Genomic DNA, 23,492 nt, shown 5'->3' with positions numbered 1-23,492 from the left:
CCCTTAAGGAGGCTTTGGATGATCTAGCTGTTGCTATAGTTGAGGATGTCTTGTTTGTAGGAGGTGGTTCTTTTTCCCGTGACGAGTGGTCAAAAAGTATGGAAGAGGATCAAATTTTAAAGGCTGTTATAGATCTTGTCTCGAAAGGAGCCAGAAGGGAGAGCACTGTTAACCCTCAGGTTAGACCGTTTTTGAAGGTCTTGGATGAACTTTCCTTGGAGGGAAAAGATGTTCTGATGCGGGGTGATCGCTTTGTTCCTCCTGGTTCATTAAGGAGTAGGATTCTTGACTTGGCTCATGAGGGCCATTTGGGCCAAAGCCTCACCCAACGTCGTGTCAAAGAAAACTTTTGGTGGCCCTCTGTTGATAGAGATGCTGTGGATTGTGTGCTGAAGTGTAGCTTTTGCAAAGAGGGGGAGAAGCGTCTGAAAATTCTAGGTTCTCAGTCACCACAGAAAATTGGATTTGAGAATGCACCTTGGCACAGTGTCTGTTTGGATTTCATAGGCCCTATGAGTGAATTACCCTTAAACCAACGTTATGCCATTGTTATAATTGATTGTTACTCGAAGTGGCTGTGCGTACAATTTGTGAGGGAGATAGACACTGATACCACCATTAACTTTCTGAAGGGTGTTTTCTTGAATGAAGGATACCCCTCTGTCCTTATCTCAGACAATGGCACCCAATTGACGTCTTCTAAAATGGCTTCGTTTGTACGTGATTGTGGCATCAGACATCAGAAGACTAGCCTTTACAACCCACAAGGAAATGGTCTTTGTGAAAGGGTTAATCGTCTTGTAAAGGGGGTGATCCAAATGTTTGTGGAGAGTGGTTGTTTTTCACATGAGCGTGTGCAAGAACTTGTCTGGGCGTACAGGTAAACGCCTCACAAGAATGGCGAAAAATCCTGTTTTGAATTAATGCGTGGGCGTGCTCCGGTGACAAGATTGACTCCTGCTTGGTTAAGGCGTTTGGATGATGAAGTACCTTTATCCCATGGTAATGTTCCTGTGCCTATCTCTGTAGGTGATCTGGTTAAGGTAAAGCCGGGTAGGTGTGCTAAGGGTCTTAGCAAATTTAGAGGTCCTTACAGAGTTAAGAAAGTTTTTCCACATTTTGTTGTGCTGGCCAATGGGGAAAGTTGGAACTATAGGAGAGTAGCACTATACCAAAAGAGGAAAGGTTTTTCTTCTGATGACGTAATGGCTAGTGGGTCAGGAGGGTGCAATGGGTACTTGTTGACTTCTGGTGGTTCTTCCTCCACCTCTCTGCCAACTGTACGGGGGGAGGTGGGTAGTGGCGATGCTTCTACTTCTTTGTGTGTGCATGGTAGTTCTTTAGTTGATTCTGCCCCTTCTACTTCTGTTCCCACCATTTCCTCTTCTTCCTCGTTGGGTCTCAGGTTGAGGAGCGCTCGCTCCCGTCGTCCACCCACCTATCTGAATGACTATGTACATTGATCTTTTCTTGTGTTTCCTTTTTTATTTTTGTTTTCTTTCTTGTTAAGGGGGGAAGATATGTTGTACAGTGCTTAGCTCTTCCCTTGGGCTAGCACTCTAGATTACTCTGGGTGTTCCTAGTTCTGGAGTTCTCCTTCGCCCTGTTGGCAGTTGGAGCTCTGGTCAGATGAGGGATGGTCCTACCTCTTTCTGTGCTGCAATAAAGCTGTATCCTGGAGTACCTGTTCGTGGAAACGTATTCTTATTTACATCAGAGATCTTGTTGGAGAGGGCTAATACTGCCCAGGTTCGATCGAATGTTTAATTTGGCCTAATGATTTGTTTGTTTTTGCCTAAGGAAAGGTTCATTAAATGCTTACAGTTCCATAATGAGCTGGTTATTCTTGCCTAAGGAAATGCTCATTTTACCTGGATGCATTGTTCATTAATGCCTAAGGAAATATCTAGGGCTGAGCCATGAAATAGATGGGAACCTGCTGAAATGGTTATTCCTAATGAAATGTTCTAATCTGGTTCAATGCCATGCTGATTTCTAACCCAAGGAAATGTTTGTTGTGAAGTAATGGAATGCTAATTCTTTAATGAAATGGGTATTGCATGGTGATACATTAATTACTGAACCGCTCCCTTCATTCCCCTGATGACATATCTTAATGAGTTATTGCTACTGTAATTATTGATGGCCCTACATGAAATGTACTTGAATGTCTCTTTAATGAATTCCTTGCAGGGGCAGGCTTCATGAAATGTTTATGGTGATATTCTACTGTGTATATTGAATTGCTCCCCTGATTAAATGCTTTGAGGAGCTAATGTATTGAATATTTGCATGCCCTGCATTTTATCCTAGATAAAAGCTAGTGTTTTAATCCCACTCACTGGTGTGGTCTCAGTCTTTGCGTGCATTTATTGTCTCGGTGGATGCGTGTGCTGTGTAGTCACTTAACACCTAAGCTTTCGGGTGCCTACCTGCTCGTGCCAGACTACCCCCGGGGAACTGGTGACCCCAGTTCCTACACCCGCCATACACATAACATCCAGTGATGCTGGGCAATTCACGTATTTTCCCAGGCAGACAACAAACATAAATATGTCTATCTTTTCCATGCGGGGGCTCCAGTCTGCCATAAATAGCGAGTTCTCTTTCTATGTATTTGCGATCAGGAGTCTGTTGTACACTTCCAAGTTGATGCATAGACTCTGCTTGTGTCGTCTGACAAAGGGACAGTGCATTTCAGCCTTTTATCCTTGTGGATCTCTACAGTCTGCCATATATGAGGCAAGTTATTATTACATGTTTGTGGGAAGATGTCAGGGCGCGTTTTAAAGGCCTGCAGCACGGGGAGTGTTAAGGAGATCACTCATCTGCAAACGGACTCATCACTAATGGCCTTTGGGAAAGGCACTGTTAACCACAGGAAATGTCAGTATTTAACTTTAACAGTCTGCATACTGGGAAACACATAACATGGGGTAAGAGGTTGTACTGATGCAGCGCTTCTCCAAAAATAATCTCTGAAACCATATCACTTATCCCAGAAATACCAAAACATACATTCACTCACTAGTGTGGCCCATATCACTGTGAGTTTTCGTACAAACAATCTATTCCTCACTCTAGGGATCAGTGAATCTCAATGGAGAGCTGCTGTATCATAGCAAAATGTCTAAATTTAAACTAAACATTTATACTATTTACACCTGCAGTTTTTGCGAGTTTACCATGGTTTTATCACCAGAAAATATACATTTAAACATATCGTCATAAGGGTCGATGGGTCTGCTAGTAATTTTATTAAAGCAATTTTAACATGTCCAAAGGTTTCTTTTCTTTCTTTCTTTCTTTCTTTATTTAATCTTCAGATGAGATTCAAACGAAAGCTCAGTTCAAAACAGTTAATTTCTTTTATTTTAGAAAATTTCAGAAATAACGTTAACATTTTAAGTTCAGAACGCAAGTATTAGCAAGAGACAGATAGTTCCCAAAGTCCATTCTCCTATCTCCCTAACTAAAATCCCTCACTAAAGTGCCATTCCTGCAAAGAAAAGTCATAAGTCAAGAAAAAGAATCTTACATCACAGGAACCTCAGCAATCCGACAGCATCTCTGGTAGAAAATCAGAAGAAGTTTTTTACTCTGTAAAATCAGCACTTTTTATACCTTTTTCACTAGCTCTATCTATCTAAATGAGTAACTTTTAAAGAAAAGTCGAGTCCTCATTGGTCAGTTCGGGGTTGAATGAGCATAACCTCATCTCCACATTATACATTTTCTTCCTGTCAGCGTTTTTTTTAATGCCCCTATTGTCTTTCATAGTCCGGCCTAGTCCAGTTTCCTTAATTCGCAACTTCAAGTAAAGCTCTCACGTTCAAAACCATTGCTCTCATCATTTGGCAGCCATCTAGACTTCCAGGCCACAACAACCTTGAACTGCCATCCGTAAAGGCCCAAGCAGCTCGCATTCATTCTCATCCCTTCGGCTGCGCATGCGCTCTGCCTTTGGCTGTCACAGTAAACCAGTGACTCCATTTTGTCACAGGCCTCTCGAGTCAGAATGGGAACCATCATAGAAACAAACACAAATAAACATTAACTTTAGAAAAATAGCCTTTCTGTTTATCTCCCCCCTTACTAAGTATTCCCTATTAGTAATTACCTAGTAAATAAGCGACACTTATGCGTAATATACTTACTTAGGTCCAATCTTCTGGCCACAAATACATAGACAAAAGCACATTTATGCTTCATTCCGTTATATCAATGCAGCATATTAGTACAGGACACAACAAATTACATAATTAGTTAGTTATAATTGCAACATAAGCAGAGATTAGTTCCCACGTGTGTGTGTATGTCCACGTTTTTATTCTAGGTTGATTAGTCTCATGCACCACTCCATTAGTTCAGATTACATGTTATCGAAGTGTGACTTCACAAGGGGTATACAAAATTTTGTTTCTCCACCTTACTCCATCAGTACCACCTACCCTCAATTGAATCAAGTTGTTTCCTTTTAAACCCCTTGTACAAGGGTCACTGCAATCATAATGAAACCGCTTCTCAATGACTGGCAGTGTTTCATTTAGTAAGGTAAACAGCATGTGCGTCTAAGATGTGATGTACCAAAAGACCACCTGCGCTTCTTAATACCTGATGCAATTAGTTGCAGTTGGAATATAAAAGGCAAGACCATGGTTTATAATTTGGTTTGAAATCCTTTCTATTGATTATCATTGCGTCAGACCACAATACTCATATCCTCTTGCTTTAGTAGTATATGAGGAGGCTCCAGCCATTGGAGACTATCTGACTGAAGAATTAGGCAAACCATCCCTTCTGCCAGCCTCCAGGAAACCACTGCAGACATGGCAGTGCTGCAAACCAATCAGCCCAGTCTAAGAGTCATTACATGTAAATGGGATAGTTGTCCCAGTGATGTCTTTGCTTTATATAATTGTAAAAAAAAAAAAAACAGAACCTAGCCTACTCCTCCAGGAGGGATTGGGTGATACATTGATATGATGATTAGTCCAGAAAAAAGCAACTTAAAGATATATTTATGGACAGCTATTATTGGCATCAGCAGCCACCTTATCACCTATGTTTTTAGGTCTTGCGCAGGCAGCGATTGTGCCTTTTTAGGTCAAGCATTCAAGACTTCTTGTATATACTTTAGTATATACTTATAAGTTAGATCAGCCCTAGAACTTGTCTGCTTCCACTTAGGGACTTTTTTCTGTTCAACTGGCTCTATTTAACTGTCTTGATAGAAAACGACCAGCAGAGGTCATTAAAATACCAGAATTGCTTTCTGCTTAGGGAATTTTTATTTTTCATTTCTCTGGCAACTGCATCTATTCATCTTTCCTAATAGAAAACGACCAGCAGAGGTCAGTAAAATACCAGAATCACTTTAGCATTCTCTAGATTCCAGCCCATAGAAAATATCTCCCATGAGCACCTGTAGACAATATTTTTGTCAAATGTTGTATTTTCATTGATATGATGACCCTGATTTTATATTGAAAACTGAGCTTTGGACTAAACCATTTCCTGCTAAAAGGCAATATTTCTCCCCATGTGTACCCATATCTGATGTGTCACGCAGTATGGTGCTTATTTTCCCTCAATGTTAAAGGACAGTAGATGTTTCAGCACCCAGGTTAATGTGCTTCATAGCTAAATACATATAAGGTCCCAACTGTAAGACCGATTGCATTGCAAATGCTTGCTTTTACATGTTAGCACTATCTGGGCAAAGGTTTCACTTAATTAGTACCAGTTACACATCTAAATACAGCTGTAAGTAACTTAAAGATGAGCAGTCAACCTCTGCAAAGGACCTTTCACTGCACAGCAGCACATGTTGCAGCATTTCTAGTAATGTATGACCAGTGTGAGCTAGAAGCAAAATGTGTTTTTTCGTTAAAATCTGCAGATTATGCAGCAGATCATGTGTTTTTTCGTTAAAATCTGCAGATTATGCAGCAGATCATGGATTATGTGGCAGATTATTAGCTATGTAGAAAGCACCACAGAATCGCATTATTTCAGTGGTCTCACATGCAGGAAGGGCAAAAAGAAAAACTGTAGGATGCCATTTGTTTTTAGCTCACCAAAAATCTAGCTACCTGTAATTGAACTGTACACATATTTCAACATATCCCAGCAGTTATCGAAGCACAAATGAAGCACATTTTGTTTTATAATTCTCAAGTGTGATGGAAACAAGTATTTTAATTGGATCAACACAAATCTTGATGATGCACGAAAGATAACTATTCTATTGTATTGAATTACACACTCGTACATGCATTCTGGTCCTATGTGCCGGGACGCCTCCTAGTACAGCGCCGGGACGCCTCCTAGTTGAGGCAGCTGTTCGCGCTTTATAAATACTAGTATTATTATTATTATTAATATTATGTGTGGCACTGAAGTGCTTTCCTACGTGGGCAGCAAGCTACACCATAAGGGGTCGGGTTGGTTGGAAAGGTGTTTTCCTTGTTTTGTGATCCTATTTGGGAAGTATTTCCATGTCGTGCGTGATGACCACTGCAGTGAGGTTACAGTGTTATGCAATGCAGCATAAAGAAGTGTGGTGGATGATGAGGTGAGAGAGACACAGAGGCGTAAGTTATGGTTGTTAAGTATGCTGGCAGCATTAAACAGCTCTACTGGTCCCTTTATGGTATTTCTTATGATTACCGCCTGTTTGGCTTGATACTGCACTGGGCTATTCAATCAGACATTTGGGGCAGATTTACTCACAAAATTTACAAACGCAGCAAGGCAACTTTCTGTGCTGCATTCTGTGAAAGGCAGACAGCCCAAATCCCCCCTATTTACAAACATATGGTGCATTCCAGCTGTTTCCTAGTACTGGCACACTGTGTGCTGCCTAGTGCCAATGCAAGCACCCTTGCAACACAGTGCAAAGGTGCCTATGTTACAGGCAGTAATGTTTTTGAGCAGGAAGGGACACCTTCCTGTATAAAAACAATCTTTAGAGGCATATTCCTCTTTCTATGTGTGCCTGGAATGCAACACACAGAATAAGAAATTAACAAGGAGATATACAAATACCAATCCTCGTTACTCCTCACTGGGGAAGGAGTAGCATTTTGGCGCATTCCGATGTTTACTATCTTTAGTAAATCTGTGAATGTGTCAGAATCCATGAGGGAATGCATGGGAACTCTCATGATCCACCCATTGAAAGCCTTCCCAGTGCAAAGCCTTGCAAAACTTTGTATTTACTAAACTATGCAGAGCCACACAAAGTGGCTTTACATGGCTTAGTAAATACCAAAAATGATTTTGCGTTGGACTGAGCCACAAAAGTGACACAACACTTATCCAAAATCTTAGTAAATCTGTCCCCTAGTGCATAGTTCTGGGCCAGAGCTGGCATTATTGGGGAAAGAAAGAGGTGAAGAGATCTGCTGGAATGCTCATTGTTGCTATCATTTCATATCTGAAAGCCATTGTGAGATATGAAAAAGCCACCATAGTATTTAGATATTTGGGACCCGCAGCTATGGACTCGATTTAAATTCTCCAATTGACCTGAAGCATGTGACAGATCTTTTCAGTTATCCCATGCCTGCTCATTTACTGATTCCTTGCTTATTGGCTTCACAATACTGGTGATGGACAACAGGCATAGCATATATGCCTTTATTGAATGTAAGATGTATAAATTACTATTGGCTGCTGATTGTTATTGTATTAGAAATGGTATGAATGATCTTACATAATTATGTAATAACACTGCAAAACACAGATCATCTCTCTTATCATATCTGCTCATTAAATGTAGTTTGCTGGTGGGATGTTTCTATTCAATGGATTGTAACCTAAAGATTGAGCTTGAGGGTGTGACTGTCTTTTCAGGTTCTGTTGCTGGGATTTGTGGTGGTGTAGTTGTCTTGGAAATAGCCATGTTTTCTTCCTTCTGAAGTGTATATGCTCCTGGATGCTTAAAATGCTAGCTGGAAGTGTGTTTCATAGCTTAGTGGCTTCTACAGAATTCTTATGTTAGAGTGGTATGATGATAAGTAGTGCAATCCTGGAGCGCAGGGTCCTGATTTGTGTGTATTGCTTGAATTAAGCTTGTGGGTATAGTGGTGCTTTTCCTTCGAGGCTCTCTGAACATTGCAAAGTGCCTTAAATATTACCCATCTTGCTATAGTCAGCCAGTGGAGTAATTGCAAGAGTGGTGTGTTTTCTTGGTGAAAGCAGGCCCGGACTGGCAACTCCAGGCACCGGGCAATCCCCCGGTAGGCTGGATGGGGTGGGGGCCGGTTTTGTGGCAGGGGGCCGGTTTTGTTCCTGGGGGCCGATTTGGACCCTGGCGTCACAGAGCAGAAAACACGCACACACCTCTCAGCATAAAATGCCGCTGCTACCTGGTGGTGCTGCACGCACCGTCCGTCCGTGTCCAGCACTGCTAGCACTAAAATATATATTTATTAAAAAATCCACTGGGTGGTGGCACTGACTGCACAGCACCATGCACGGAGTCTTCAGTCTCCGCCTTACGTCTGCGCGGCGCATCATTGACCCTCAGGGTGGGCGTCTGGAGTCAGTGGGCCTGGTTAGGGGTGCTCATGTGCAATGGCATTGGGGTCCTGCAAAAAAAGAGCGCTTGACTGCGAGGCAGAGGAGGCCAGAGAGTGAGACGGCGAGAGGTTGGAGCTGAGACTGGAGAGAGGCCCTGACCCTATCATTTATTTAACTATTTGTAGCCTGCCCCGGGCCATGTCTGCTGGCTGCCACCTGGCGCCCACAGGTGAGTGGTGAGGATCAATTAATTAATTGGCCTGGCACTGTCTCTGGGGGCATCATGACAAACGCTTCCCTTATCTGACTTTGAGTAAGGGAAGCGTTTGTCACCTTGAATAAATAGACAGGCCGGGCTAGGGCCTAACCAAGCTTTCATTGCTTTTAATTCCGGCCCGGCCCGTGGATTTATTCAAGGTGACAAACACTTCCCCAGCACCCCGAGAGAGAGAGTTTCTCCACTGCGCCAGCAGCAGAGTCTTCCAGAGAAACCCCAAAGACATCCAGGTGCTCCCCGAAACAGTAAGTACGTCTTGTTATGCTGGTGTGGGGGGTCTTATTTAAAGCGTTGTATGTAAGCAGAACATATTTTTATTCTGCTTTTTCTAACAAGAACTTTTAATTCGTGGTGCTATAAATAGCAAACATAATTTGCCAACCACATGCCACACTTTTAATTCACCCCGGGAAGATGAAAGGCGGAGTCAACCGGCAGGAATTGAACTTTTGGCTCATTAAATACCAGCTAGTTTCTGCAGCAGCTGTATCTGACTATTTTACTTATAAGACTTACAGGAGGGTGACATAATAGTTCCAGCAGTTGTATTAACAAAATTGTTGCCTATAACTTGTCTGTGAAAATTGTTCATCATTTGTGCAGTGAGTGTGCATGTATTGGACAGTGTATTCACGGAACAGAGGTGTGTGCAAGGAGAGCCCTTTAGACCTTGCTCTGTGACAGAGATGGAAGGGAAATGCTGCACAGGGGCGGAACGGGCATGAACTTAATTCGATCACAGATGAGAAGGAGCGTGCTAGAGTCTGTAGGCATGTGGAGTGAGCTGCAAAGTGTTCTGTGTGAGTGGGTGAATGAAGAATGTGAGTGACTTACTGAGTGGGCTGGATAGATGAGTAATAGCTAGGTGTGTGAGTGGGATGAGTGAGTTTGAGGGGAGTAAGCAAGTATATGGTAAAGGTAGGTAGTGGGATAAGTAGGTGAGCGAGTGAGAGGAATAGGTGACAGGGTCCGATGTGAGGGGTGTTTGACTTTCGGAGTCACTGTCTGGCAGCAAGGAATAGACTTGTGGAGCTGCCAGCATGAGCAAAAGTGGTGTGCACTGCAGGCAGTTGTGTAGTGTCAGCTTCTCAGTGCATTCGTTAAGGGGTTATTCATCATGCATACTTTTGTATAAAATATTTTTTGTAAGACGACTAGTGGTTCGGTAAACTATTTTTTTTTCTAAAAGCACAAACTAACCATATTGGTCAATTCACAACCTTGTGTTCTAATTCTCTGCCAACATTTCTAGAATAGAGTTTTGTGTAGAGGACAGGTTTGGAGGGAACCTGTAAACAGCTCGACTGCACCCCCTCCTCTCCCCTAGGGGGGCTGGCCAAGCAGTGTGCCAGGGCCGGTTTCGGTTCCCAGTCCGGCCCTGGGTTAAAGCAGAGAATTCTTGCAGCAGCATGTTAGATGAGTTGTATTTTACATATGATGAGTGTGGGTATGCGTGCCATAATATAGGCTGTATGCATAGCCAAGCTTGGAGATTGCGAGTGTGAGGATGGTTTACAGTTTCTGATGGTATCAAAGATTTGAAAAGATGCAACATAGTGTTTTCATTGTGAAATAGGCAATCTTTTGTAAGTTGTTAACACATGGCATCACATATAGGTCTGAATGCATGGTTACCCCAAGGTATCTGCCTTCTCTTGATATTATTGGGGGAGCCACATGTTTCCTAGGCTATATGGTAGTGGGTTGGTATTTTTTTCATTGTCCGCAGGTCACAAGCTCTGCCTTGGTGGAATTTACCTTTAGGTGGTTTTTCATCATCCATGTGTTTATGGACTGAATGTAGTCATCAACTTTTAAACTGCAGAGGTCTTCCAGGACTTCCTTTTAAAAATAATATATGGTTTCATTTACATAGTTTTAATTGGTGAGGTTGAATGATTTAATCAGGTTAAGAGAGTTACGTAGATGTTGAATAATAGAGGGGATATGATAGACTCCTGTGGAATACCACAGTGTTGTGTTTGAGTAGCTGGTATCAAATGTGGTGCCACCACTAGTTCACTGTCACAGATGAGAGGCCATGAAATCCTTGGGTATTAGCTCAATTCCCTTCTCATCTTTCACATACTGTATGTCAAACAAGAATTTGTAATGTGAAGAGATTACACAACTGTACAGGACATTGAGTCATGCTGTGCGTAAGCCAACAACTTTCATAACATTTCCTATTACTGATACATAAGTGACTGTCACTACTCAAACCTACCAGTCATTCAGAAGCAATGTTCAATCAGAAAACTCCAAATTCCAATATGGCACAGTGCTTTGATTAGACAATTATGCTGGGGCAGAATCATCACAAGTCAGCTAGGACTTACATTTGACTGCCATTTTTCCAGCCTATACTTGCCTGTTATAAAATATGGCCTGGTGAGATAATGTATCTGCTCGACAGATCGGTATTGTCTTTGCAGGTGCCAAATGGATTGTTAGGTTAATATGCCTGCTACAGAGGGATGAAAATACTGTGATCAGTAGTAGTGTAAATCTGAAATGACCCAATATACTGTGCCATGTCACAAAGAGCTGCTATAGCAGACTACCTTTCAGAAAGGGTTTTATCAATAGATAATCCTGCCAGGGTCAGCACACTGAGGATTTAAATCATTGAAACAAATATTGTGTAAACCATAACCAGGACATGTGAGGCTGAACGCATTTCTAATATAATTGAGCTCTCTAGACATCTTCACACAACATCAACTAATATTTTATGATTTTTTAATATTTTTATGTAAGATCTGTGCAGTATTAATCTGTTTTTTTAAATTAATTGACCCTTTCAAAATTCTGCTTCACCTAATTTATAGTCTCAGCAAATAAAGTGTTATGAGGTGCTAAGTAATGTTTGTACTAAATACATAATATTTGGTGAACATTTGGATAGCATTTTTATTGGGAGAAGTGTGGACAAGCTGGGTTGCAAGAATTGTATGGGTCCTGACAGATTCTAGCATTTTTCTTCACAGAAATATGAGGGAAAGCTGTGATTTAGCCAAGGTTTGATCTTTAAAGACATTCTTGGTAAGAATGATATTGGGATCCACCCAAGCTACACCACCCCAGACTTCCCCAGGTACCTTGTTTTCAGAAATGCCTCAGCCTTGCAGGTTTACCTAGGTGCTGACCGATCCATAGCCTGAATACTTCTGCTACCAATATTGCAAGAACTGGTCAATTTGCAAGGCAAAATCTAAATGTTTCCTTGTGTGTTAGAGCTGTTTCATTCACAGGAGATAGCTCAGTCAAGTGGGATACTATTGTTATGGGAAGAAGTGTAGGAACACTGTGAGGTGGGATCTTTGTGGATCCTTGCAAATTCAATCAGCATGGTCTGCTTTCACTTTTGCTTTGCTCTGTAATATCAGTGCACACAGCATGTCGCTCAATACGCAAAAAAATAATCACACTTGGTACGCTTGGAAAGCATTTCTCATGCATGTCAACTTTGATCTTAGAAGTGTTTTTGGGGTTTTTACTAGAAATAGTTCCTTTTCAGTACATTGAATGACTGGGTCAAGTCCACCGCCCTGTTAAAAAGTAATACGGTAGATGTCAACTGGTCGCTCTCTGCCCTAAAGCAGTTAAACCCCACCAAATCCATGCAGACTGATGTCTTGTCCAACACAAGAGTGACAACCAGCTGCAGGGATATGATGGCCACATTGGACTAACTTCTTTGTTCATAGGGGAATTCTTCAGGATCAGGAGGCTCCCAGGATGTTAGGCTTCTGACACTGTGGAACAGCAAAAGGCAAGGTGGTCAAAGAAAGGAGCTGCAAATGGCCATGCACAGCCAATGGAAAGTTTCATTTGCCATACAACTATGGAGAAGATGGCTAGAAAGAGAATAAAAAACTATTGAGAAGTACAAAGAGGATACAAGAGAAGATATAGAAAAGAGGCTCTAGAAAAGGAGAGAAGAGTGAGAGACAAGAAAGTACCTAGAAAAAAGAAAGAAAGCAGGAGAGACAGGACTGGGAAGATAAATACAGCAGCAAACAGAAATGGATTGTGGGGAAAAGGTTGAGAGAGGCAGTGGGGGCTGCTATTGGGAGCTTGGTAGAGAATAGAGAGAGTAAGAGAGCCTAAAGGAGCAGAAAGGGAGTTAGGTACACGTAGAGCAGTGTACTCCAAAATTGGTCCTGCATTGCCGGATCCATGCAAGATTTTTAAGATAACTACATGTACCTAAATGGGATTTGCTAAAAAACTGGCATGGATCCCTCCCTCTAGGGTGGACTTTGGAGAACCCTGATGTAGAGAAATGGCGATTGGACATTTTAGGTGGAATTTATAGTTTGTCATATAAGATAAGCGGTTTTTCAGTAAAATATTCAAGACAAAGGCTGCTCCAAAAGGTCAATGGGCATTGGCTCAAATAGAAATTTGTGGCAACAAATATGTACTTGGTTCGGTATATGAGCCAAATACTGATGATCCCGGGATATTTGATTTTCTTAGTTTAGAATTCTTGAATTGGGATGGGGAATGTTTGTTAATGGGAGATTTTAATTGTGTCATAGACTATACTATCGACTCTACAAAAAAAGAGGGTACTAGTAGAATGTGAAAGGTCAGGGCAGCAATACTTGAAATGGCCTGACTACAATCGCTGCAGGATGCCTGGAGGCAAACTCACTCCAGGGTATACTTATTATTCTGCCCCACATAAATCTTATTCTAGAATTGACATGGCTTGGGTTTCTGAAAGTTTAATCCCGGATCTAGATTTTGCAATATGCCCTTGGGTGACAATTGACAATAACCCTATTCTACTATCATTTATGGCCATAGCTGAAGGCAAAAATACTAGACCATTCTCTTTTCCTAGATATTTGCTTACTGATAGTGAGCATGTTTCCAACATGAAGCAACAAATGGAGGTTTTTTTTAGGAAAATATTGGGCCTCTCCATTGATCGTCTGGGGTACTATGAAAGCTTATTTTAGAGGCATGACCCAACAATACATCTGGCAGCAAAACAAGCAAAGAAAAAGTAATATGGATAAACGAATCATGGTCATACCAGATAGGGAAAAACAACATGTGGATGCCGTAATACGAAATCAACCAGTTCAGGATCAGCTGTTTTTTTCTTTATTGGTTGCAAGAATAGCAGTGAAAATATCTCTTAGGGAAAAAATAGCGGTTAGATATAATACGTACCACCTGGAACAATATGAATATGGAGAACATATTGGTAAAATCTTGGCTTTTCAGACGGCAGAAAATATAGCTCATACTAATATTAATGCTTTAAAGAGCATAGATGGCACCTTACACACTCACACCTTAGCTATTTTGGAACAGTTTTTAACCTCACATCAGAAACTTTATTCATCTACTTCCATAATTGATAAGGATGAAATTATACAGTATATAATAGAGAGTAATCTTTCGGTACTGAATGGGGCTGAAGCAGCATCACTAGATAATATGGTATAGTTGGAAGAAATAGGATTGGCTGTTTCAGCATTGTCTTCAGGGAAAGCTGTAGGGGTAGATTCATTACCTATAGAATTTTATAGGATTTTTAAAAGTGCACTGCTTATACCATTTAGTACAGTTATTCAATATGTTGGTACGGGCAGTAGGAAACCAGAGTCATGGAATATGACCCAGATTGTTTTTTTTCTAAAGAAATGAAAAGTACTCACAGATTGCGGATCTTACCAACCCATCTCCCTCATAAATAAAGAAGCTAAGATTTTTTCTAAAATGTTGGCAAATGGACTTGCCCCAATGATGTCAGGATTAGTGTCGGATATTCAACATGGTTTTATACCTGGCAGAGATACCACCGCTCATGTCAAAATGGCCATTGGGGCATTTGATTATGGGGAGAAGGAGGTGGTGGGTCTGGGTATGATTTTTTTAGATGCCAAGAAGGCCTTTGACAAGGTCAGATGGGAATTTTTATGGGCTACATTAACTCCAACTGGCCTTGGGGGGCAGTTTAGACAGTGGGTGCAAGCCTTATACTATGAGCCTCAAGCTAAGTTGTCATATTCTGGACCATACTCTACTCCATTGGACATTTTTTGTGGTACAAGGCAGGGATGTCCTGTTTCCCTGTTAATATTTGCTCTTTATATAGAGCCATTCATACGTACCGTGCAAACTAGTATACAGATCAAACCTTTTACGGCTGCATCTAATAAGTTGAAGGTAATAGCGTACGCAGACGATCTGGCAATTTTCTCTACTAATCCAGTAGAAGCTGTCCCAGTTTTTGAGAGAGCAGCAATTAAATTTGGTTTCATTTCTAGGTATAAACTAAACATCAATAAAACACAGGTTCCTAATAATTTTAAACCCGGGGGGATGTAAACAGCCACGTACTTGGGGATCAATATCTCAGCTAAAGTGTTCCAAATTATAACTTAAAATTATATTCCATTGTTGGATGAACTTATTAAAGTATTAAAGAAATGACATAAACTCCGTGTAGGGCTTCTGGGGAGATGCAATTTAATAAAAATGCAAATACTCTCTACATTCTTTTTTTAAATATTTATTTTTATTAACAGTTCGACCAGATCACAACAAAGCAGTAACAAGCAGGCTGCTTCGCCCATTACAGAGACCATTCACATTATGAAAAATAAATCACAATTGTTACGTGAGTAATTTAAGGGATTTCCAGATTGTCTGAGTCCACCTGACAACTTGGTGGGAGACAAATGTCGCCTCTATACCGGTTCCACACTCCCCATACCTTAATCCATTTCCCGGGGCATCCCCTAGCTATGAAGACTGACTTTTCTCTGTACATGCACCAGTCTAAATCTTCCTTCCACTTCCCCAATTGGGGCGGTTGACTAGCCCCCCACAGCTGTGCGATGTTAAAGTTTGCCATCATGTATACCAGAGTAGCCCATTGTGTGGTGTATGTGTTGAGATCTGTGGGCTCCAAGACATTTAATAGGCATCTTCGAGCTTCCGGCTGCATGTCAACCCCCAACACAGTCCGCAATATGCGGTGAATGCCTGTCCAGTACTGTTCTATCTGATGACAGTCCCACAGTATGTGCATGAACGTTCCCAGTGCTCCACACCCCGGTTTGCACTCTCCACTGTCTGCCCGTCCCATATGAACTAGGCCCGGACCCGTTACATAGACCCTATGCATTATGTTCAGCTGCACTAACCTCAACCTGGCTTGGATTGAACCACTTGTGGGGAGTACACCGCCTCTTGCCAATCTTCATCATCTAGTTCTAGTCCGTCTCCGGTCCATTTCCCTTTGAGGGCCGATAACGGATCCTCCATGTTGTTAATCAACTTCCTATATATTAGGGATATGGTCTTTTCTGGACGATGCCCATCGAGGACTCTTTCCTCTAGGGGCGAGGCTTCCGGGAGTGATGTACCACCCGGTACATCAGTGAGTAACGCATGGCAGATTTGAAGGTAACGGTAATACTCGGTGTCCGACAGCTTATATTGTGCCTGTAGTGCCGGAAATGGCAGTACCATTGCTTCTCTCCAGATGTCTTTGATTCAGGAGATTCCTATGAAGTCCCATTTATTTATCGAACCCCTTAGATTTCCAAAGGTTACCCAATTTCTCCGAATTCCACAGTGGTGTGGCCAGCGTGAGTTTATTCTCCCATTGCAGGTGCTTTGTGATGGTATGCCATACTTGTACAGTATGTGCTCTAGGTCCAGTCAGCGGGTATCTACGGGGTTTAGCGTATAGCGCTCTAATATAGCCCCCCCCCACCCTGGAGCAGCCATATGTCCATGGCAGAACTGGGGTCATCTGGTTGCCCATAGATTCCATGGTTGATTGTTGCTACTTGGGACGCCCAGTAGTATTTCTTTAAAACCGGCATACTAATTCCCCCATCATACCAGTTTAGGGTCAATTTGGAGAATGCTATACGTAGTTTGCCCTCCCATAAGAGATGTCTCTGGAAGCGCCATCATTTTGAAAAGGACCGTCCTGCCTAGCATGGATAAAGGAAGGGATCTCCAATGCGCAACATCTTTCTTGAGTCTTTGTAGAGGCGGGTCCAGATTGCGGGTGTAACAGAGTTTTGAGTCTAGGGTCACATAGATTCCGAGGTATCGGAATCCATCCGACGCCATTTGAATCGGGCATCCACACGGTATTTTAGGCGGTTCACCCTGTAGGACGAATACCACCGAGTTGAGCCAGTTTACAGTAAATCCCGAGTACCTTCCAAATATTTCCAGCACATCAAGAAGGCAGATTAATGAACCTCTTGGATTTGTGAGGTACAAGAGAACATCATCTGCATACAGTGATACCTTGTCCTCCCAATCCAGCATCCACCTCAGTCCACGGATTGATCATTCCTGCCGAATCCAAGCCACCAATGGCTCCACTGCCAATGCAAAAAGGAGCGGAGACAGGAACAACCCTGCCGAGTATCTCTACTGCGATACCAAAGGGGATGATTGACGGAGCGGTTGAGCAAATCAAACACTCACCCCCAGTCAACTGATCTGGATTTAATCCATGATCATTCTTTAACTCACTCCACCACCCAAGTTTAGACATGGCCATATGCAAATCAGTCTGACCCTGTGCCTCATGGGAACAGTCCAGCCCGACCTGCCAAGCCATATCTTCCCTGGACCGGAAACAAGCATCCTGGGACTGGTTTTGGGTACATAACTCTCATCAGCCAGGCTATCTTGAATCCAGTGGCAAAGTGAGCAAGGGATCCACGTCTGGGCATACCCTGCCAACTTAGGGCAAACAAAGCGATACCAAAGGGGATGATGGATGGAGCGCTTGAGCAAATCCAACACTCACCCCCAGTCAACTGATTTGGGTTTAATCCATCATCATCCGTTAGCTAGAAAATTGGGGGACTTATGATTATTAACCACCACCCATTCCGTCGGACCTGCGTAAAGGAGACAAATCCAGTCAATGTATTCCTGTCCTAAACCTAACATGTCTAAGCCCGCAAATAGATAAGGCCATTCAACCATATCAAACGCCACGGTAGTGTCTAATGATACTACAACTGCCATCTCCTGTATTGTCGACGCTCTACTCAGTATTCCATGCAGTCAGCGTAGGTTAAGCGCTGTTTTGCAATGCGGCATAAAGACCGACTTATCTGGGTGTACCAGAGTGGTGATAATTTTGATCAGACGTATAGCCAACAATTTAGCAAGGACCTTGGCCTCCACATTTAAAAGTGATATTGGTGGGTAAGAGGAGCAGCTAGTACTCAGCTTGCCGTCTTTGTATATGACCACTATGTTCGCCACTCGCTGGTCATATGGAAGCAGTCTCTCCTCCCTACTCTCCTTTAACATGGACCGGAGATAAGGGGACAATTTATTGGAATTCAGTATATACAATTCAATGGGAATACCATTGGGCCCTGTAGCTTTCCCTGAATTCACTTCCTGGATAGCCTGCGCCACCTCATCGTCTGGTATTGGGGAGTCCAGGTATTCTCTGTTTTCATCAGAGAGTGTGGGGAGTCTTATATCTCTTAACATTTCCGCATTGTCCTCTTCCGTGAACCTGCCGGCCGTTAGTGGGCAGCGAATACATACGCTATGGCTTGTGGGTCTGTTTTAGGAGTGAAATCATGCCTCTCTATTTAAGGCACCACTCAGGACACCCACTCCCGTCTATCTAGCCATGCAATTAGCTTTCCTGCCTTGTCTCCATGCTCGTATACTCTGCCCTGGACCTCTCTACTCCGTGCTCTGGCTCGATCCCTTGCGATACTGTGAAACTCATCTTGTTTTAGTCACAGGAGGTGAAGGCCCTCAGGGGAAACCGCCCGGCCCAATTCCTCTTCTGATTTTACCACGTCCTCTTCTGCTCTTTCAAGATCAGCCTGCCTCTCCCTCTTTTTCCTCATTATCAGGGAGAGCGTCTCTCCCCGGACAACCATTTTATAAGCCTTACACATTGTCTGTGCGGAGCTCGCTGAGTCCTTGTTTTCTTGAAAGTAATGATTGGTGACTTTGACTAAGTGTGTGGATCCTTCAAATACCATGGATTAATGGGGCTACTCTACCAGCACTCACATAGTCCCACTGCAATTGGAGCCACACGGGGGAGTGGTCTGAGATACCCCGCCCCAAATGACGTACCTCTCAAATAGTGTGGGCCCGCGCTGCCGGGACCAGGATATAGTCTATTCTAGACAAACTGTGATGTGCCGCTGACACGTGTGTAAACTGAGTTCTATCAGGGTTATGTGTCCTCCAGCCATCCACTAGGCCTACTGTGTCCACAAACTGAGGGAGCCTCCTCCGGGCAGATCTGATCGCTCGTGGGAGATGTTGTTCTAAATCCCTGAACATAACAGCATTAAAATTGCCACCCAATACTAGAATACCTAGCAGAAGTGTCAGGAAAATCGCACCAAGGTCTTTAAACGTTTCCATCTGTAGGCCGTGGGGGACATATATATCGAAACAAATGTGGCTACTTTACCTTCCCATTGACCCAATACCCCTATATATCTCCCTCTTTTATCTGTCCATGTGTTTTGTAGCATGAAGGGAAACAAATTTTTAATCAGTATGCCTACTCTCCTAGACCCTGAGGTGAATCCTGCGTGTGCCACCAGCCTATATCCTCCCCTATGTAACGCCATACATTTGTTCCCTATCAGATGGGTTTCCTGTAAAAGAATCACGTCTGGGGCATGCCTTCTGATAAATTGGCTGACCATTCCCCGCTTTAGTTTGTCCCCCAGCCCATTTACATTCCAGCTGAGTACTCTGACCCCTGATCTTTGCCTATTGCTTGACATCCCGCCTCCGTAGAAGACTACCCAGCTCTGCTCTGCTTCGTGATGGTGTTGAATGAAACAAACTTGCAAACAATACAAACTCAAAAATGAAAATCAATACAAACCCCTTCCGCCTCCCCCCTCCCTGTACCCCTGCTCACGCCGTTCGCCCATCCCCAATTGGCAGAGTGCCTGTCTCCCCACACACTAAAACTGCTATATGACTAAAGGTAGTAGAGAAAGGCCGGTGCTTTGTCTCCCCAACCCGTATCGACTCATACAAAATTGTCCCTTGAAGCTCACATTACACATTACAGTCATGTTTCTCCCTGGGGATAGTCAAATATCCTAACAGTGGACCTATACCCCGATACCTGGCCATGTACATTTAGTCCACGCGCATAAGTGTCGAATTTCATTCCTGCTCCTGAGTTGCCTGCTCTCTGCCTCGGTCCCGCTCCCCCAAGCACCAGGGGGACAGCTGTCGATCCAGTCAGACGCCACCTCTGGATTGTCAAAAATCCATGCTCTTCCCTCAATCTCCACCCTCTGACGCGCCGAGAACATCATGGCGTATTTTATCCCCTTTCCCTACGTTTTTTCTTGACTGCGAGAAAGTTCTGGCGGTGTTTCTGCACCAATTGTGTGAAATCGGGAAAGAAAGAGAGGGTGGCATTTTCGTAGCGTTGGGGGGGGGGGGGTCCCAATCGGGTAGCCTGCAGGATAGCATCTTTGTCCCTAAAGTTCAGGACCCTGACAATCATCGGACGCGTGGGCACACTGGGCTTTGGCCGCCCTCCAGGGACCCTATGTGCATGCTCGATGGTGAAGAAGTTACCCAGTCCCCTGGGCTTGAGATGCATTAGAATAAGATCTTCAACAAACAGGTCAGGGGCCGGGCCTTTAGACTTTTTGGGCACACCCAAGATGTGAATATTATTCCGCCGAGCTCTCCCTTCGTAGTCGTCCAGCTTACGCTCAGCCATTTCATGGGAAGATTTAAGTTCACGCACTTCCTGCTGGAGCTGCGCCACGTCGTCTGTCAGTCTGGCTGTCTTTATGTCTAGTAATTTGACCTTTTTATTAACTTTGGTGAGATCTGCGCTTATGACATTCACTTCTATGGAGACTGGGTCCAGCTTATTGTCCAGTGACTCCTTTTTTTGCCCTAGGGATGACTTAACCCCATCTATTGCCGCCATTACATCATGCAAAGTAAATTTTTATATCTGTTTAGATCAATCCCTCAACGTGTCTCTAACACTTTTTTTTTTTAAACTGGATGGAGTGCTCAGTAGTTTTATCTGGGACTTTAGGAAGGCTAAGCGTGCGATTGATATTCTTAAATCACCCTATAAACAAGTTGGCTTGGGTTTATCAGACTCCAGGGTCTATTTCTGGGCAGTGTTTGCCGGGCGCTTTCGCAGCCTTTTGGGGATTGATCAGAAAGATTCTCTATATAGGTTGATTCTAGGTGACAATAGTTTATTTTTCTTATATCGCGTTAATGATCCAAACTACTTCAAACGTGCTAATTTTCAGACAGTTAGAGATAGTATTTTTATATGGCGGGCTATGGCTGCTAGAAGCAATCTGTCGCTAATACATACTAAGCTTCCACTCTGGGGAAACCCATTGCTCCCTGAAGTGTTTCATGACTATATGGGTAGATCATGGTCGAAATATGGGATTATCTGTCTGGGGGATTTGTATGAGGCAAGGGGAATTAAATCATTTGAAGCTCTAAAATTTCATTACAAATTACCTACTAATTTTCTGTTTAAATATTTACAGATCAGGGATTATTTGGGGAAGAACTTGGACTCAAACATGATCACTCAGTCTTTGATTTGGGACTGCTTATATGGGGAGAAAACTAAGTCTTTAATAGGTAATATGTATAAACACCTGTCTAGTTTTAAAGTGGATGGATGTGCAAAATTAGCAACACTTTGGAGCCAAGTATTGAGTACACGTATAACACCTGGAATGATTACTCAGACTTTGGGTAATATAGGTGACTCAGTCCATTCTGTGAGTCTACAACAACAGCAATGTCATACAATCTGTATGTTGTACTATACACCTGAAAGGATTGCTAAATGGGCAGGAGGTAATAATGGTGGTGAAAAGACTAAGGGGCATATTACCAACAACTAGCGATAATTATCGCCATGTTGGTTTAGAGGCGATATTTTTATCGCCTTGCTATTATCAAGATATATCTCCTAAGCGATAAAAATTGGCCGAAATGCATGAATATCGCTGAAAAGTCAGCGATATTCATGCATTACCGAGCTAATGCTCTAAGCCATGTTATCCACCTACCATTGGATAACATGGCTAAGAACTGCTCAGGGGCAGGTGTTAGCTTTTGGAGATATTCGCGCTTAGCGCGAATATCTCCAAAAGTTGGTAATAGGAGATAGCGATGTTAGCGACTGTTTCCAGTTGCTAAAATCTTGCATGTCATTAGTGATAAATATCACTGACATGCAAAGCGGGGCCCAAGATGGTCGCTATGTCCTACTAGCTGTCGCTAACTGGTGTTAGCGACAGCTAGGTAATAGGGAGATAATTTTATCTCCACTTTCTTGGCTTTTAAAGCCAAACAAGCGGAGATAACCCCCCTTGATAATATGCCCCTAAATGTCCAAAATGCGGGACTCAGGCCGCAAATCTTATTCATATATTCATAGAATGTCTGGAATTGTGGACCTTCTGGCAGAAGATTGGCCAGGTGTTTTATATTAAACTGGGAGCGGGTCCCACATTAACGGCTTGAGGACGGTCATTTGATCAAATATGATGGTGGCCGCTTGGTTAGCTATTGCCCGGGCCTGGGTTTTCTCGTTACCACCAACTATTTGTGACTGTTGGACTATCATTAAAGAAATATACAGCTTGGAGACTGCCTTGGCTAAAGCTAGGGGTATCGGTTCTATTGTTAAGAATGAGAAAATGTGGGATTCTGTGGACCTGGCGATATAAGATTAGTTAGATAGAGAAACTTATTCTGGCCTTTATGTATACATGATTTAATAGCTATGCTGATAAGTTGTTTATTTGTGGTAAAAGCGATCTGTTCTAAATTTTTCTAGTATCAATCTAATGTCCTATTGATAATTATTCTTACATATTCTGATTTATTCTATGTATCTCATTGATGATTATCTTTATCCAATCTGATTTATACTATGTGTTTATGTATATATTACCCTATTTTGATGTCAAAATAAAAAATGTAAAAAAAAAAAAAGTCTAACTATTGTTACTTGATCCCCATTGCTTTTTGCAAATTTCTTGACAGTGGCACCACCTTATTATTTGTTACTATATGCTCTTGGTGAGAAGTGCTGATGCTTTATCTTTTAATGCATTTCAGCCATGTCTACATTTGCTGGTATAGTCTCAGGAAAGTGCAACCTACTTGGTGGGTAGTCAAAATTCTAATATGAAAGTGATTTGGATTTCTAATGTATATTCCAATTTGGTAGTCTCTTTGTCATTTCATAACATGAAACTTGAGCTTTATCTGTTCCTGTAGTCATGCCAAACAACTCCTCAGAAAATAAATATTTTCCATTTCTATTTCACATGGCGGGCTTCCATGCTTTCTATATTCATCACTCAGAAAGTTGCATGTTCGTCCAAGGACTGGTAGCCACATAGAGTGTGCCACCTTGACAATTCTATGCAAGGAATCTAGTGCATGAGAAAAAGTAGAGAATGTCCAAAAATTCTGGAAGTCGATGTTTGTACTAAATGCATAATATTTGGTGAACATTTGGGATAGCATTTTTAATGGGAGAACTGTGGACATGCTGGGTTGCAAGAATTCTATGAATCCTCGCAGATTCTTAAATTTTTCTTCACATAGATATGAGGAAAAGCTGTGATTTAGCCAAGGTTTGATC

This window comes from Lissotriton vulgaris, chromosome 3_1, assembly GCF_964263255.1.
Source record: "Lissotriton vulgaris chromosome 3_1, aLisVul1.2, whole genome shotgun sequence".
Lineage (NCBI taxonomy): Eukaryota > Metazoa > Chordata > Amphibia > Caudata > Salamandridae > Lissotriton > Lissotriton vulgaris.
Note: the sequence above shows the minus strand (reverse complement) of the source record.